Source organism: Ceratotherium simum, chromosome 13, assembly GCF_057802395.1.
Source record: "Ceratotherium simum simum isolate JZ-2026a chromosome 13, ASM5780239v1, whole genome shotgun sequence".
NCBI lineage: Eukaryota > Metazoa > Chordata > Mammalia > Perissodactyla > Rhinocerotidae > Ceratotherium > Ceratotherium simum.
In genome coordinates, this window is record NC_141912.1 from 33,906,481 (window position 1) to 33,922,015 (window position 15,535).

General features: G+C 37.2%; 1 long non-coding RNA gene across 1 annotated transcript in view; it reads right to left on the minus strand.

The window, feature by feature from the left end:
• LOC147915682 (uncharacterized) overlaps nt 1–15,535 on the minus strand; it is a 74,288-nt gene that overhangs the window by 42,059 nt on the left and 16,694 nt on the right. The window contains exon 2 of the long non-coding RNA XR_015554089.1: nt 9,340–9,393. This is a non-coding gene — a long non-coding RNA (uncharacterized LOC147915682). The remainder of the gene's footprint in view (nt 1–9,339; nt 9,394–15,535) is intronic.

Below are 15,535 nucleotides of genomic sequence, written 5' to 3' on the forward strand. Positions count from 1 at the left end.
GCAAGCCCATCACCTATTGGGCCCTGGTATCAAAAAATAACCAGGAGTGGTCGGAAGGCTGACTTCAGTCTTATTACATAGAGCCTGGTAGCCCGGGGGAATTTTTCTTAAGCATAGTCCTGAACCGGTCCCCGATACATCCATTAGGGTTATCCGCCCTTCTTTGCCCCAAAGACAAGTTGTGTGGTCCGTGGTGTTATTATAGACCCCCATGGTGGCAATTCCTTCATAAGAAGGGGGGGCTGACCGCTAGGCATAGCCAGCATGCTTTAGTCATTTCAGGATTGGAGCCATTTAAGGCGTAGTAAGCTCCCCGTACTAAGTTAAACAGTCTGTGCCATCTTTGCCCAGTAGGTACTGCAGGAGGTCAAATGTCCTTCAGAGAAAACAATCAAGGTAAAGAGATATATTTCAGGGTGGCCAAATCTTGATCTCCCACAGTCCCGCCTTTGAAACTAAAAGTTTCACAGTCCTTTTGAAACTTAAAGAAGTTTCATAGTCCAGAAGCTGAGTTGGTAGATTGTTTCATCTCACTGAACACATTTCATAGTCCTGATGATAGATCAGTTCAATTGAGTTCCTTTTGGAAGGTGGTGATGCAGGTGGGCTCTCAAGGTTACGCCTATATTATGGTATCAAGTCCATCAGCTTCAGTTTGTAAGGCTTCAGGAAAAAGGGCAGGTTCAGTTCTCAGTGATTCCAAATGAAAATGATGGAAAAAATCAAAAACGTTAGTTTGGAGATCTGTAGCCAGATATTTCAGGAGACTGGAAGAAATCAGGATCCAGTCTAGTCAACAGATATAAAAAATAAAAACCTCAAAAGACAATTAACAAAACTAGGATCTAATATCTGCAAATGTATACTATAGTTTTATAGTTTTTACTGAAATATAATTTTCTTCTCTCTAAAATTACCCTCATTTTTATTAAGATAGAGTTGGCCCAATTATTAACATAAGTACAGCAAGAATAGCAATTGATCACATAGGCTCTTTTAAATCTGCTTTGCTGGAACTTTTTATAAGGAATCTCACATTGAACTTCAAAGGCCTCTCGAGGCCAGGAAAGCCAAGCCAAGGATTTTGTCATCAGACTTTGCCTGCAATACCTATAAATTTGGGTGAATTCCTCTATTCTGAGGTTTCCCCAAAATATTTCAAGGTTCCTTGTACCTGCCAGATAAGTGACATTCTTTACTTATCCTGGTAAGTGCTGCTTGGAACACAAGGTACCAGGCCAATATTTCCATGTGGCTTTATTCCATAAAGTCCAATCTTTATTCCTCAAAAGCTGTATGGTTATATCGCAAATATGATGTTCCAGTCATAACCTTGGTAATATAACCAGTGTTTCCAATTGTGTCCTGTTACAAGGAGAACAGATTCTTATTGAACTTATGCAAATAACTATATTGCCATGAAAACAACAATACTCACTACGAGTTTCCAAATTGAGGATCAGATAGAGAGAAAAAGATAAACACTTCAATTTTACTTACAAAAGTATTATTTACCAAATTGCTATAAGTCATAGCTAGCTCAGGAGAAAAGAGAAAAAGTTTTCCTTAAATCTGAAAAAACAAAACATTAAAAATTCAGCAATACTTCAAATGAAAAATCATAAAAATTATAATCAGTTCATTCAGTCCTGTATAATCCATTCTTGATCCCAATCTTTTTGTTAGCAGCTTCACGAAGTTATCAGTCTCTCCAACAGATTTCTGTAATTTCTTATCAAGTTCAGTTTTATGATCAGAAAGTTTATCAGAAGCCTGTACTTCAGTGTAAATGTCAGAGTCCTTTCTATGAATTTTTCTGAAGTTGAAACATTTTGCAAAAGCATTAGAGCAAAGAAATAAGTCTGTAAAGAACAAGACCTCAAAATGGCAATTAACAGAGAAATTTGGTTAATTTTGTGACATACAACATTTTGAAATAATAATAACCAGAATTATGACTGATAATCAGGACAGATCAGCATTTCAGTAATGTTGTACAATTTTAAAACACCTATATCAATAACATTTACCCACATAATAGCACCTAAGCAGACTTATCATCACTTGTCTGACAATCTTTTCCATGTAATTTAACATACTGAATCAGCCTAATAAGTTTAGTATCTTTCCCCTTATAGGAAGAGAGCAAATTCCTTTGAGAAGTTCCAGGGCCCTTTGAAAATTCTCAAAGAAAAAAGTAAAAAGACTTTACGATATGAATTTTGGGGAGCTTGTCAAAAATATAAACAGTCAAAGCAAACATAGCATTAACAGTCTAAAAGCCTTAATAGAGACCTCAGTCTTTTGAACACAGGAAATTATTTTAACAAAACATAGATTTTTTGTCTTTTAGGTAGACTTACTCAAAGGTAAAGAAAAATCTTTTGTAACCTCTTTATCAAGTTTAAGAAAATTATCCTTTTAAGAGAAATAAGACCAAATTATAATTTTGTACCAGCTTATTTTTGATATTAAAACTCATTTACTTAATTAAATTTATTTTAATCTTAGCCAACTTGACCATGTAAAAACTCTTTTTCCAGAATTCCTCTTTCACAAACTTATAACTTTCTTTTTACATTCAGAAATTGTCCCATGTCTTTCTTTTCCCTTCTAGTACTTGAGGACAAATTTATCTTTTTTAATCGACCAAACAAAACATTTCCATTCTTTGTTCCTTCTTTATACATCTTACTTTTCTTGTACACAGACATATTTTTCTTAATTTTTTAGTAGCTTCAATCACATATATTAATTAGAAATTTTAACCCTTATAGACTTTGACTTCTAAGTAAAAACTAAGTAAGCAGTTATAAACTTTTTACTTTAGCATTTTGTGGATTGGAAAATTTATGAACACTTCATAACTTCTAGAAATATGTTACTTTATAGTACAATCTTTTAATAAAACACATGTTTACCAATAGACCTAAAACACCTTTTAGTTTTCCTGTAATGAAAAGCCAAAAGTAGACAAATGTACATTTAGCAATCAATGTCTAATATCTTATTTTATTTGGAAATGATGATACTCAGAGAATTTCCATCATAAAATTTAGCAAAACTCTAAAGTTTTAAGTTACCAGAAAGAGTTTGGAAGCTGTAACCACCATAACACATAATTATTGTATAAAGTTCATCCAACGTTCATCTTTTTCACAACTATTTAGTTACTTATTCCCAATAATTATTTAGATTGCCTACAAGACTTCATAAGACTTCAGATAAAATTAGCCATCATTTAAATTACTATTTTTGTTAACCAGTTCTGTAATAGAAATAACATCAGTTTTTTTCCTACAAAATTTCATGCAGTTTTCATCACTTCTTATACCTTTAAACACAGTCATCACTAAGATTTTTATCAATAGGTCTTGGTCTTATAATCTTGGACCAGGGGAGCATTCCCAGTCAGACATTTTAAAACATATTCAGGCAAGGTTGATGCAACCTCTCTATACAAAATCAGCTCAAACATTCCAACCTTTATAATCTCATCAACACTTACACTTTTATATGTTCTCAACTCAACTGCAACCTGAGTCAAGGTCTCAAGACTAGTCAAATTTTTCCCTTCCTTTTTCTAGCCTTAATTTTTAGGTACCAATTAAGCAATTATGTGAGAGCTCTCAAAACATTTTTTTTCCTAATTTAGAAGTTTTTCCAATTCAAAGGATCCGTCGTCTGGCCATTGACGAGTAGGATCTTCACTTGTATATTTATTCCAATAGTGACTCGAACCAATAAGCCTTTTTAAGGAAAGACCCGGAGGTAACTTTCCACGCTTAGAATAAATCTTTCCCATGGACGCAAGAGGCGTCACTGGTGAGGGCGCAGATGATGTAGCCCCCATGATCCACAGAATTCACTCCCAAAGATATTCAGACTCCCCTGAGAGCTTGGCACAGCCAGACAGAGACAGTTCGGAACCCCAGTGTACTCGACTGGCCACCAAGGTGCACCCCGGTAAATGCACCTTCCGTATGGTGGAGACCAAGGAGAATATTCTCACTGGTCACAAAGCCAAGTTTTCTCAGGACACAGAACAAGACAGAAGGAAAAATTTCATCCGGTTTTTTTTTTCTTTTTTTTTTTCTTATGTGCACAATGACAGCTTTAGCCACGCCTTAGGTCTCTTGGAGCCAGAATAATACCTGGGGGGGAGGTGCCGCAGGGTTGGGGACTGTGTGCTTTTACAGAGTACCTCATCGTTGCACGGACATTTTTCTTGCAGTTGGCGGGGGACCTGTGTCATCTACCCCGTTCCGTGACCCAACTTATCCTGTCACGGGAGTCTTCTGAAAGTGGCGAGCGCCCTAATGGCTCTTAACTGCTCGACCCGCGCCCACTTAAATTTGCGGCCTTTTTGGCTTCCAAGATGCCCTCGGCAATGACCTTCACTTCATGTGCATAATAACCCACAGCAAAGTTTGTAGACGCCGGTCTGGTGAGACCCGCAAACTCACCGGTCTGTGGGGCCGGCCCGGACAGCAGGCTAATAGGGCCTATGCCTGCGTCCTACCCTATGGTATTTCCTTCTTATGACAAAAGACACAGACCAAAGAGAAAAACAGAGACTACCTTTGGGAGGAAAAGGGATCAAGATCAAAAACCAAGAGTACTCTACCAAATTTAAACCAAGAGTCACTAAAAGCCCAAGAAACTAGTTTCCCAAATATTTTCTCCTGCCAATCTAAATTTAGAAAGAGAAAAGAATTCTCACCATTCCCTTCCGCGGACTCCGCAGATAGAGATTCCGGGAGGCTGACGTGGTAAGAAATCTTACCTTTTTGCCGGCTTTTGTCAGGCGTTCCCGTATCTCATCATCTGCAGTAGTCCAGGGAGAAGGCAGGTCCTCCAGCTGTAGGATCTCATCCCGTCAAATGAGGTCCACGTGACGAACAAAAACAGAACAATGAACATCAAAGACACACCAAAACAAACAATCTCGCCCGGTTGGCGTCTCTACAAACCAACCGAAGGCGGCTTCAGATGGGAGGGGTTTCCGCATCCTCCCTGGGAAAAAGAGTGCCGTTTCTTTTTCCACCTGAAGGGTGGTGGTCAGGCTTTCCTGACTCCCCTTGTCCCTTGGGGCGTCCCCCAGGGTTGCAGCCTGCAGTTCCCAGCATGTCTGCCACTGCAGCCGCTCGGCCCTCACGGCCCGAAGCGGCAGCTGCCCAGATACCGAGACCAAAACAATGCTTCGCGGCGCCGCACACACTCACACACCCAGTCACTCAGGCTTACCTCCAAGGGGTCTTCGGAGTCTGGGGTGACCGCGCCGATCCCGGACGAGCCCCCAAATGTAGGATCCCAAAAAGGGAACCCCAACTCCAGCCTCGGGAAGGCGCGGACCCACAGACACAGAAGACCGAGCTTGATGCAAACGCAAGAGGTAAGAGTTTTATTAAGCGGAGCTCCGGGCCGACACGTGTCTCTCGCAGGAGACAGAGGAGTCGACCCCGGACCTTAAAGGGCAAATTCTTATATAGGGTTTGGAAGCACAAAGCGGGAAAAGGTTGGCGCGGTCTTACATGATTGGCTAATTTAAAACATTTAAACAGTTACATTTTATGGCGCGAATTGCTATGGCGCGAAGCGATTATCAGGTTACACACACGCGTCCCCATCTGGACCCCCTCCACCCCGACCCTCCCAAACTTATCCCTCTGGAGCACTCTCTTGTTCTCAATTCTTCCCCGAACAGTTTAGGGTGGGTCTTTCATGAATAGAGTCAGTCAGGATTGATAAACGTTCCCTCCTATACCAGGAATCCTTAGGGCGTGGAGGTGCCTGTCTCTAAGGTAGTAACTTTTAAATTTTTAATATAATTTACTTCCTTCAGTACTACGTTGATTGAATCAAAAATTTAAAAACTTCTTGACAAAGAAAAGCCCAGATAGATTCACTGGTGAATTCTATCAAACATTTAAGAGTTAACATCAATCCTCCTCAACCTGTTTCAAAATATTGGAGGAAAGAAATACTTCCAAACCCATTCTGTGAGGCCAGCATTATCCAGATAGCAAAGCCAGCCAAGACACTACAAGAATAGAAAGCCGCAAATATCCCTGATGAATGTTCATGCAAAAACCCAAAACAAAAGACTAGCTAACAGAATTCAATAGAACATTAAAAGAGTTATGCACCATGACCAACTGGGGTTTATCCCTGGAATGCAAGGAAGTTTCAACATACAAAAATCAATCAAGGTAATATACCACATCAACAGAATAAAGGGGAAAAAGCACATGATCATCTTAACTGATACCAATAAAGCATTTGACAAAATTCAACCCTGTCTTGTGATAAAAACACTCATGAAACAGGAACAGACGGCAACTACCTCAACATAATAAAGGCTATATATGAAAAGCCTACAGCTATCATCATACTCAGTGGTGAAAGATTGGAAGCTTTTCCAATAAGATCTGGAACCAGACAAGGATGCCTGCTTTTACCATTTGTCTTTAACATAGTACAGAAAGTCCTAGCCAAAGAAAACAGACAAGAAATCAGAAAGAAAGAAGTAAAATTATCCCTGTTTGCAGATAACATGATCATATATGTGGAAAAACCTAAAGACTCAACCAAAACAACACCAAAAACTGTTAGAACAAATAAACAAATTCAGTAAACCCGTAGGATACAAAATCAACATACAAAAAACACTGGCGTGGGCCGCCCCATGGCTTAGTGGTTAAGTGCGCGTGCTCCGCTACTGGCGGCCCTGGTTCGGATACTGGGAGCGCATGGCGCACCGCTTCTCTGGCCATGCTGAGGCCGCATCCCACATACAGCAACTAGAAGGATGTGCAACTATGACATACAACTATCTACTGGGGCTTTGGGGAGAAAAAGGAGGATGACTGGCAATAGATGTTAGCTCAGGGCCGGTCTTCCTCAGCAAAAAGAGGAGGATTAGCATGGATTTTAGCTCAGGGCTGATCTTCCGCAAAAAAAAAAAAAAAAAAAAAACACTAGTGTTTCTAAAAACAAACAGTGAACTATCCAAAAGGAAAATTAAGAAAACAATCCTATTTACAATAGCAACAAAAAGAATAAAATACTTAGGAATAAACTTAACAGAAGAGTTGAGAGATTTATACACTGAAAATTATAAATTATTGATGAAGGCAATTAAAGAAGATACATAAATGGAAAATACATCTCATGTTCATGAATTAGAAGAATTAATATCATTAAAAAGTCCATACTACACAAAGTGATCTACAGAATCAATGCAATCCCTACCAAATCTCAATAGTATTCTTTACAGAAATGGAAAGAACAAAGCTAAAATTCACATGGAACCACAAAAGTCTCCGAATAGCCAAAGTGATCTTGAGCAAGGACAAAGCTGGAGGCATCACACTTTCTGAATTCCAAATATATTACAATTCTACAGTAATCAAACAGTATGGTACTGGCATAAAGGCAAACATATAGAACAATGGAACAGAATAGAGAACCCAGAAAAAGATCCACACATACAGTCAATTGTTCTTCAACTAGAGTGCCAAGGACATACAATAGAGAAAGCATAATCTCCAATAAATAGTGTTGGGAAAACTGAATGTCCACATGCAGAAGAATGAAATTGGAACTTTATCTCACAGTATGTACAAAAATCAACTCAAAATGGACTAAAGACTTAAACGTAAGACCTGAAACCATAAAACCATTAGGAGAAAACATAGGGGAAAACCTTCTTGACGTTGGTCTTGGCAATGATTATTTACGTTTGACACCAAAAGCATAGGGAACAAAAGTAAAAATAGACAAGTGAGAATACATTAACCTAAATGCTTTTGTACAGCAAAATAAACAGTCTCACATATTTTTGTGTACAAAGACAAGGGAAAGAACTAAAGGCACAGCAGAATAAGAGAGGAACCCAGAAAAGGAGACAGCCAGAAAAGGGAAACCTAGAGTCATGTATAACTCGGCTCAAATTCCTCTGAGTTTTCAATTATGCACATATGGGAATGATTTAGTGAAGTCTGAACTAAGATTGAAGTGTCACCCACCACAGGCATGATAGAGTCTGCAGTTTGAGTTTAAACAAGTTAATTGCCTACTAAAACAAATGCTTCAATACCCTTTGGGATTAGTAGATATTTGGTCCTGCCCAAAACATCCATGAGACATTTGGCCCATGCCAAAAAGTCCTTGATATGTGGTCCTGTCCAAAACATCCATAAGACATTTGTCCCATGCCAAAATGTCCCTGATATTTGGTCTTATTCCAAACGTCCATCAGACTTTTGGTCCACACCAAAAATGCCTTGATATTTTGTCATATTTAGTCCCATTTAAAATGTCCATGGAGACATTGGGTCCATGCCAAAAGGTTCTTGATATTTGGTTCTGTCCAAAACCATTTGGCATGGACCAAATATGCTCATGGACATTTTGGACAGAACCAAATGTCAAGGACCTTTTTGTGTAGACCAAATGTCTTATGAGAGTTTTGGGCAGAACAAAACGTCTGCTAATCATTTTAAAGGAGCCAGAGAAAAGTGACATATTCCATACAGGTATACAGTGATTTGACAGTACCGAGTCCACCAGAAACTATGGAAGGCTAAAGGCAGTGAAACAGTATCTTTACAGCACTAAAGAAAGAAAGTAAAAAAACAAAACAAAACAAACAAAAATGCTTCTCAATCCAGAATTTTAATTTAAGCAAAAATATTTTTCAAGGTGGATGACAAATAAAGACTATTTTCTGATAATTAAAAAACTACAACACTGTCACCATCAGATTCACACTTCAAGAAACACTAAAGGAAATTCTTCAGGCTGAAGGGAAATAATACCAGAAGAAAAGTCAATGCTTCAGAAATGAATGAAGAGCATCAGAGGTGCTAAATATCTAGGTACATAAAATAGCCCACTTTTCCCTTAATTTCTTTAAAAGACATACAACCTTGTTTAATGAAAAAATTAGAACATTGCCATTTGGTGTTTATAATGTACATTGATGTAATACATGTGACAATTACATCATAAATTATGGAAGGTAGGGGAGCTAAAAGGACCTACCAGGTTGTTGCCAGGTTTATATATTTGAAAGGCATATGATACAAGAACGATGCAAAGAGTTAAATCTAAAAAGCCAAACGATAAAATAGAATCCTACCCTAAAAATATTCAAGTAATCCAAAGAAAGCAGAAAAAGGAGTACTGAGTACAAAAAATAGAGAAGACAAATAAAAAATATATAAAATGGTAGACATAAATCCAATCATATCAATAATTATACCAATCTACTGCAGAATATACTCCAGAAGCAAGGTGAATACAAAGTATAATTAGAAGAAAGGAAAAACTTACACTATTTTGAGTGGTTTGGTACCAGCTCGTCAATTTCTACGAATCAACAGAAATCTACAAAATAAAGAGACAAATAATTGAGAAACTTTTTAAATCCAAAAGCTGATTCTTTGCAAAGAGCAGCAAAATTGATAAAATCCTCATTTACCAGATCAAGAATTAAAAAGAGAAAACATAAATCACCAACATCAGGAATAAAAGAGGGGCTATCACTATAAATCCTATAGATATTAAAAGGATAATGAGAGAACATTTTTATAAACTTATAGAAACAAATTGGACAATCCTGATGAAATAAAAAAAGTCCCTGAAAATACAACTTACCACAAGTGATGCAAGATGAAGCATAAACTATAATTATCCCTAAATCCAGTAAAGAAATCAAAAAGCTTCTCACAAAAATAGTCTTGTCCAGTGATTTCACTGGTGAATCTTTTGATCATTTAAAGAAGAAATAACACCAATCTCTCACAAAATCTTGCAGAAAATGGTGAAGGACAGAACATTTCCTAATTTGTTTCACGAGGTCAGCATAAATCCGAAAACTAAACCTGGCAAAGATATTACACAAAAAGAAAGTTCCACACCAGCATCACTCATAAACATAGACACAGAAATCTTTTACCAAAAAATTGCAAATTGAATCCAAAGTATATGAGAAGATTGGGGTCAATAGGCTGTATCCCAGCAATGCAAGGCTGGTTAATATTCTCAAAGTAATCAACACAATTCATCATGTTAACAAAATAAAGGAGAAAAAAACAGATAATCATTTCAATGGATGAAACAAAAAGCATTTGACTGAATGCACCATCCATTCATGGTTAAAAATAAATAAAAATTTTATTCAACTAGCAATAGAGGGGAATTTCCTCAATCTGATCAATGCCATCTAGAAAACCCCAAAGCTTATATCATACTTAATGGTGACATATTGAATGTTTTTCTCCAACATTGAAAAACAGGAAATGGAGCCTGCTCTCACTACTTCTCACCAAGAATTTACTCGAGGTACTAGCCATTGCAGTAAGAAGGAAAAAAACCATAAAAACCAGAAAGGAAAAAAATAAAACTACCTCTATTTGCAGATAATATGTAGAATATACATGCAAAAATTTCTAAGGAATCTACAAGGCAACTACAAGAACTAATAAGTAAATTTAACAAGGTCACAAGATACAAGGTAATATACTAATACCAATTTAATTTTATATATTAGCAACAAACGATAAATTAAAAAGAAAACTCCATTTGTATTAGCACCAAAAACGTAAATCACTTAAGAATATACATAACAAAAGGCATACAGGATCTTTTCCTTGAAACCTACAGATTATTGTCGGGAAAAATTAAAGAAAGCATGAAGAAAGAGAAGTTTCATTTTTTTATGGATTGTAAGACTCATTATTACTAAAATGTCAATTCTCCCCAAATTAATCTATAGCATCGACAGAATCTTCCTCAAAATTTTAACTGCCTTTTTCTTTTGTTGAACTTCACCAACTAGTCAAAGCAATATTAAAATGAAGAAAAAAGTTGGAGAGCTTATATTTTTTTATATCAATAAAGCTACACTAACTCAGGAGAGTGTTGTTAGCATTAGGAGAGATATATAGGCTAATGCACCAGAATGGATAATACAGAAATACATCCATATGTATATGCTCAATTGATTTGCAACAAAGGTGCCAGAGCCATTCAATGGGAGAAAAAATAATCTATCAATGAATGGCATTGGAATAACTGTATAGCCACATGAAAAAAAATAATCACTGACTCTTACCTCACAATATTAAAAAAAAAATTTCAAAAAGCCTCACAGAACTGCAAGTAAATATGAAAGTTATTAATCTAGAAAAAAACATAGGAGAAACATTTTGCAACCGTGGATTAGGCGAATATTTCTTAGAACATATAAAGCATGAATCATAAAAAAATGTATAAATTAGACCTTAACAAAATTTAAACTACTGCTCTTCAAAAGACAAAATCAGAGAAACAAGAGGAAAAAATATTTACACAATATCTAGCAAATATATATGGGACAACATGGCCAACTCTGCAGGTAATGTATTCCCTTATGGAATGCCAGAACATAGTGCTATGAAAATGGCAACAAAAGTCTAATTGGTACTGGTCTTCTGTTTTTAAAGAAATAAAGCTTTTATCTGGGCATTGATATGAGAGGATGAGAAGAGAATTCTGTTTTTAAATCTTACAGGACTTTTTACATGTACTGTAAATATTATTATGGTTTTCCTACCCTGTTTTAGGCATTATTATTAAATAAGTACTTAATTGAGAAAATAAGGAAGATGTCCTATTTCTCTCATTTCTTTATGGGGGATTGAGTTTAAGGGAGGGGTACAAGAAAGAAGTGAGACTCAGAATGTTCTTGACGGACAGAAAAAAAAAAGCCCCTATTGGATAGACAGTGACAGAAGAAGAAGTGAGATATAAAGAGATAATATAAAGACCATAGAAGGAATCCAGAATCAATGGGGATAGAGCCAGACAAGTTCTGAGGACTAGAGAGAGTAAGGTGAAAGCCCAGTATCTAAGGTTGGGGAGGATACGGCTCTTCTAAGGAATCCTTAATGTTTTCTAACTAGATAATGGTCTTGCAGGACATTTTGGCCTGTCCAAAATGTCCGTGAGCACATTTGGTTCATGCCAAATGGTTTTGGACAGGACCAAATGTTAAAGACCTTTTGGCATGGACCAAATGTCTTACGGATGTTTTGGAGAGAACCAAATGTCTGCTAATCAGGGAATGGAATAAGTTACAGATGAACCAATCATGAGGGTCAAAGACATTAAATATAGGTCCTTTTTTCTAGATTCTTCACTGTCTCTTTTGACCTATCTCAGGTCCTTCATAAACACACACACAAACACACACCTCAACACTTCCCTTTTAATTTCCCAGGAAACAAAATTTCTTTTTAACTCACCTGGCTTAATCATCAACAGAACAACGGCAATTGCACAGGATATACTGGATATCTTTCTCCTCTTCTTGAGCCCCCTCTGAAATACTGAAGCCTATCACCTGGAGGCTTCAATCAGACTACCCAGCTGTCTTCCTCCCTGCACTGCAACCAACAGGGATATAAGAGCAGCACAAGGGTAGGAAGAAGCAAGGAAGGGGACTCTGGACTGTCCTTTGCTCCTCTCAATTTATTTGATGGTAATAAAGATGGCCTCACATGACCATAAAACCAAGCTGATTTATATGCTGATACAAAGACACACACACACACACACACACACTTAAAAACCCTCTGAAGGATGGCTGCCCTTCTTCCTGCTTTTATTATTATTATTTTCAAAAGAATAGTATGGAGTAGAGATTTAAGTGAAACATTCTCATACCAACTCCCTAGATTTGTGTATTTGCCTTCTTCAGAGTAAGGATTATGTCTTTATGCTGACACTATACTATTTTGCAATGTAGCCTTACTAATCCTAAATTTACGGAAAATCTACCCAGGACATTGAGTGTAGCTGATTCTTACTTTTACATCTCCAGCCCCATAAATGTTTAGAGCCTGTCTATGCAAAAAGCTACTACAGATATTTACAATCAACAAGAGTTTGCTTTCTCCAGGATAGCCCCATGCATTAAATGCTGTCAGCCCATAGAACTAAATGAGAACTTCTAATGATTCTTCTAGGCAAGAACTCAGGAACCACTCCCATTTCACGTGATGTTAGATCACTTGTGTTCAGTTTAGTCTCTAGGATGTAATCTAAATCCCAGTGATCATAACTTGAATTTACTGGATACCTCTTGATTCCTTGGATTTGATCCCTGATTAAAGACCCTAACTGACCTTCATTGCTCTCAGTTCTCCACATTAATGTCAGCATCATGTACTTCTTCAGCCTTGGAGTCATTTGTTCCATGTCTGAGAATGCTCTATATGGTCTCTTCTCTCAGATGGGCAATTCGGGTGATTTAGTGAAACAAGTTCCCAAACCCATCCCCAGGAGCCAGACTAGAGCAAATGTGCATACAGAACACTTTGCAGATGAGAAATGCAGAACTGTGCTGCTTGGAGGCTACTCTTTCAGATTAACGGACAAGGTTAAGAGTAGATTTTAATGGTCTTGTATGTACAAGGGACATCAGAAGAGCAAGCTCCTCCAAAAACTTCTCCCCTGTTTTGGAGAATTTCAGGAACCTGAAGGAAATTGTGGTCTTACTCTTGCAGGTGCACAGAAATCTGGATGTTAAAGTGCCTATGAACCTAATAATTGCTATTCACTCTTCTACTGTTGGTCAAATTGTTAGTTCCATACCAATGTAAAAAAAAGTGAAATAAGAAAAATTTAAGCCAAAAAATACCACCCACGTCCTACCATAAAAATTCCATTGAAAGCATCAGGAATTTCTATGATGCAAACTTACCTACTGTAATTCTAGGCTGCTCAGGTGAGAGACTTTGGTCTATTGCTGACTGGAGCAGTGGGGGATGGTTCTCTACTGTTAACTCACTTTGAAGGCCAGAAAAAAAGTCAATAATGATAAAGGCATTTCTGGGAAATCGTTCAGAGATCCTTTACTTTAAATCCTAACCTCGGTAAAGACAACTGGCTGTACTTCCCTAATTTGACACTAGCCTGTCTCTCCTTCAGATATAGCAATCCTCTGTGTAAGTTTCCTTCCATTTTATATTTTGGCACTTCTGAGTTACATTTTCTTTCCACTTTTTAGATTTTGTGGTTGTGTTGCCTTAAGTGTGAACTCCGTGGCCCAACCTGCTGGTGTCAGAATGCCAGTTGAGTCAGGTATACCTCCTACAGGGGCAGATTGGGAAAGGCCATGACATGCATTCCTCCAGGTACATAGTATTCTCTCAAAATGTATTTCCAACAATAGAATTAAATCATATATCAAATCAAGTGACAATAATTTGTTTGTCCCTCATAATAATCAATTTTCTTGATAGCAAGCTTGTTTTAATTTTGTTAATTTATACTGCTTACAGTGTGGAACAGGGTAAAAACCTAACAAATGCATTTAGAACAAATGAGCTTTAGAATGAATTAATTTCATGTGCCTTAATATTTACTATTTTATCACTCTATTGTTACCTATATTTTCAGTCATTCATAAAGCATAATCCATACATCTTCTTTTTCCAATTTGGTGGTTTTATTACCTCCATTTGCTCTCCATGAATTATCTACTGAATGTAATAAGGACCCTGTCTTTCTGTCATTCTCTCTCTCTTTTCTCCCTTCTTGGTATATTGTTGATCTTTGAACGTACTACTTTGTAAAATATGAAAAAGTCACACAAATTTTTTTATTGCCTAGATAAGAATGATCTCAGCAATAAATCAGTCACAACCAATGACTTAGCTTAGCCAAGATATCTGAACTATAAATTGGTTGACCTTTATTATCTAGTCCATAAGATTGAGGAGGGGAAAGTATTGCTCTTATTGCTGGAAAAGTAATTTGGTGTAGAAACTTTTAATATGTTTCAGTGTTGAAAACTGAGAGAATCTTCTAGAGTTCATAAAAAGAAAGATAAAATATTGGTACATTTCAGAGGCAAAACTATGACAAAAAGATGCACAAGAGCAATTAGAGAAAAGGATATTTGAAAGGAATCTGACAAATGAATATACAGGTCAGAGGGGCTCTCAGAAAGACTGAACAGCAAATATCTGGAGGCAGCTGACAGAACGTTGGAAGATTATTTCTGCACAAATATGTAACATTGGCTATGGAGGTTATTAGTAACTGGATCTTAGGGGCGTGACTCTGGGCTCAGTCTGGGGTTGTGATAATTAAACACAAACTTCATGGGACGTTGCAGTGTATGAGCTCCCCTCTCAAAAAGGCTAAATGGTGACAAATCCAGACCATAACTAATTGAGAGGCAAAAATGCAACTGGAACAATTTCTACCATTTACTTGCACAAACAATTTCACAGTTTCTCGCAGTCTCTCATCATCGCAGACACTCAGAGATGTCCCTCTTCTCCAGAGCCTACTATTTCCTTCTGTTCTCATGATGTTTCTCTCAGTTTTTATATTCTTGGTCTCCAGAGGCCTCTCTCCCCACTGGATCCAACCTTATGCAGACTAATTTAGTCAACTCATAACTGCAGCCCAAATGAGCATTTTAACCACTGATTTGGTGGTGGTATCTTTCTGCCTTGAACATCTTTTCCACCAC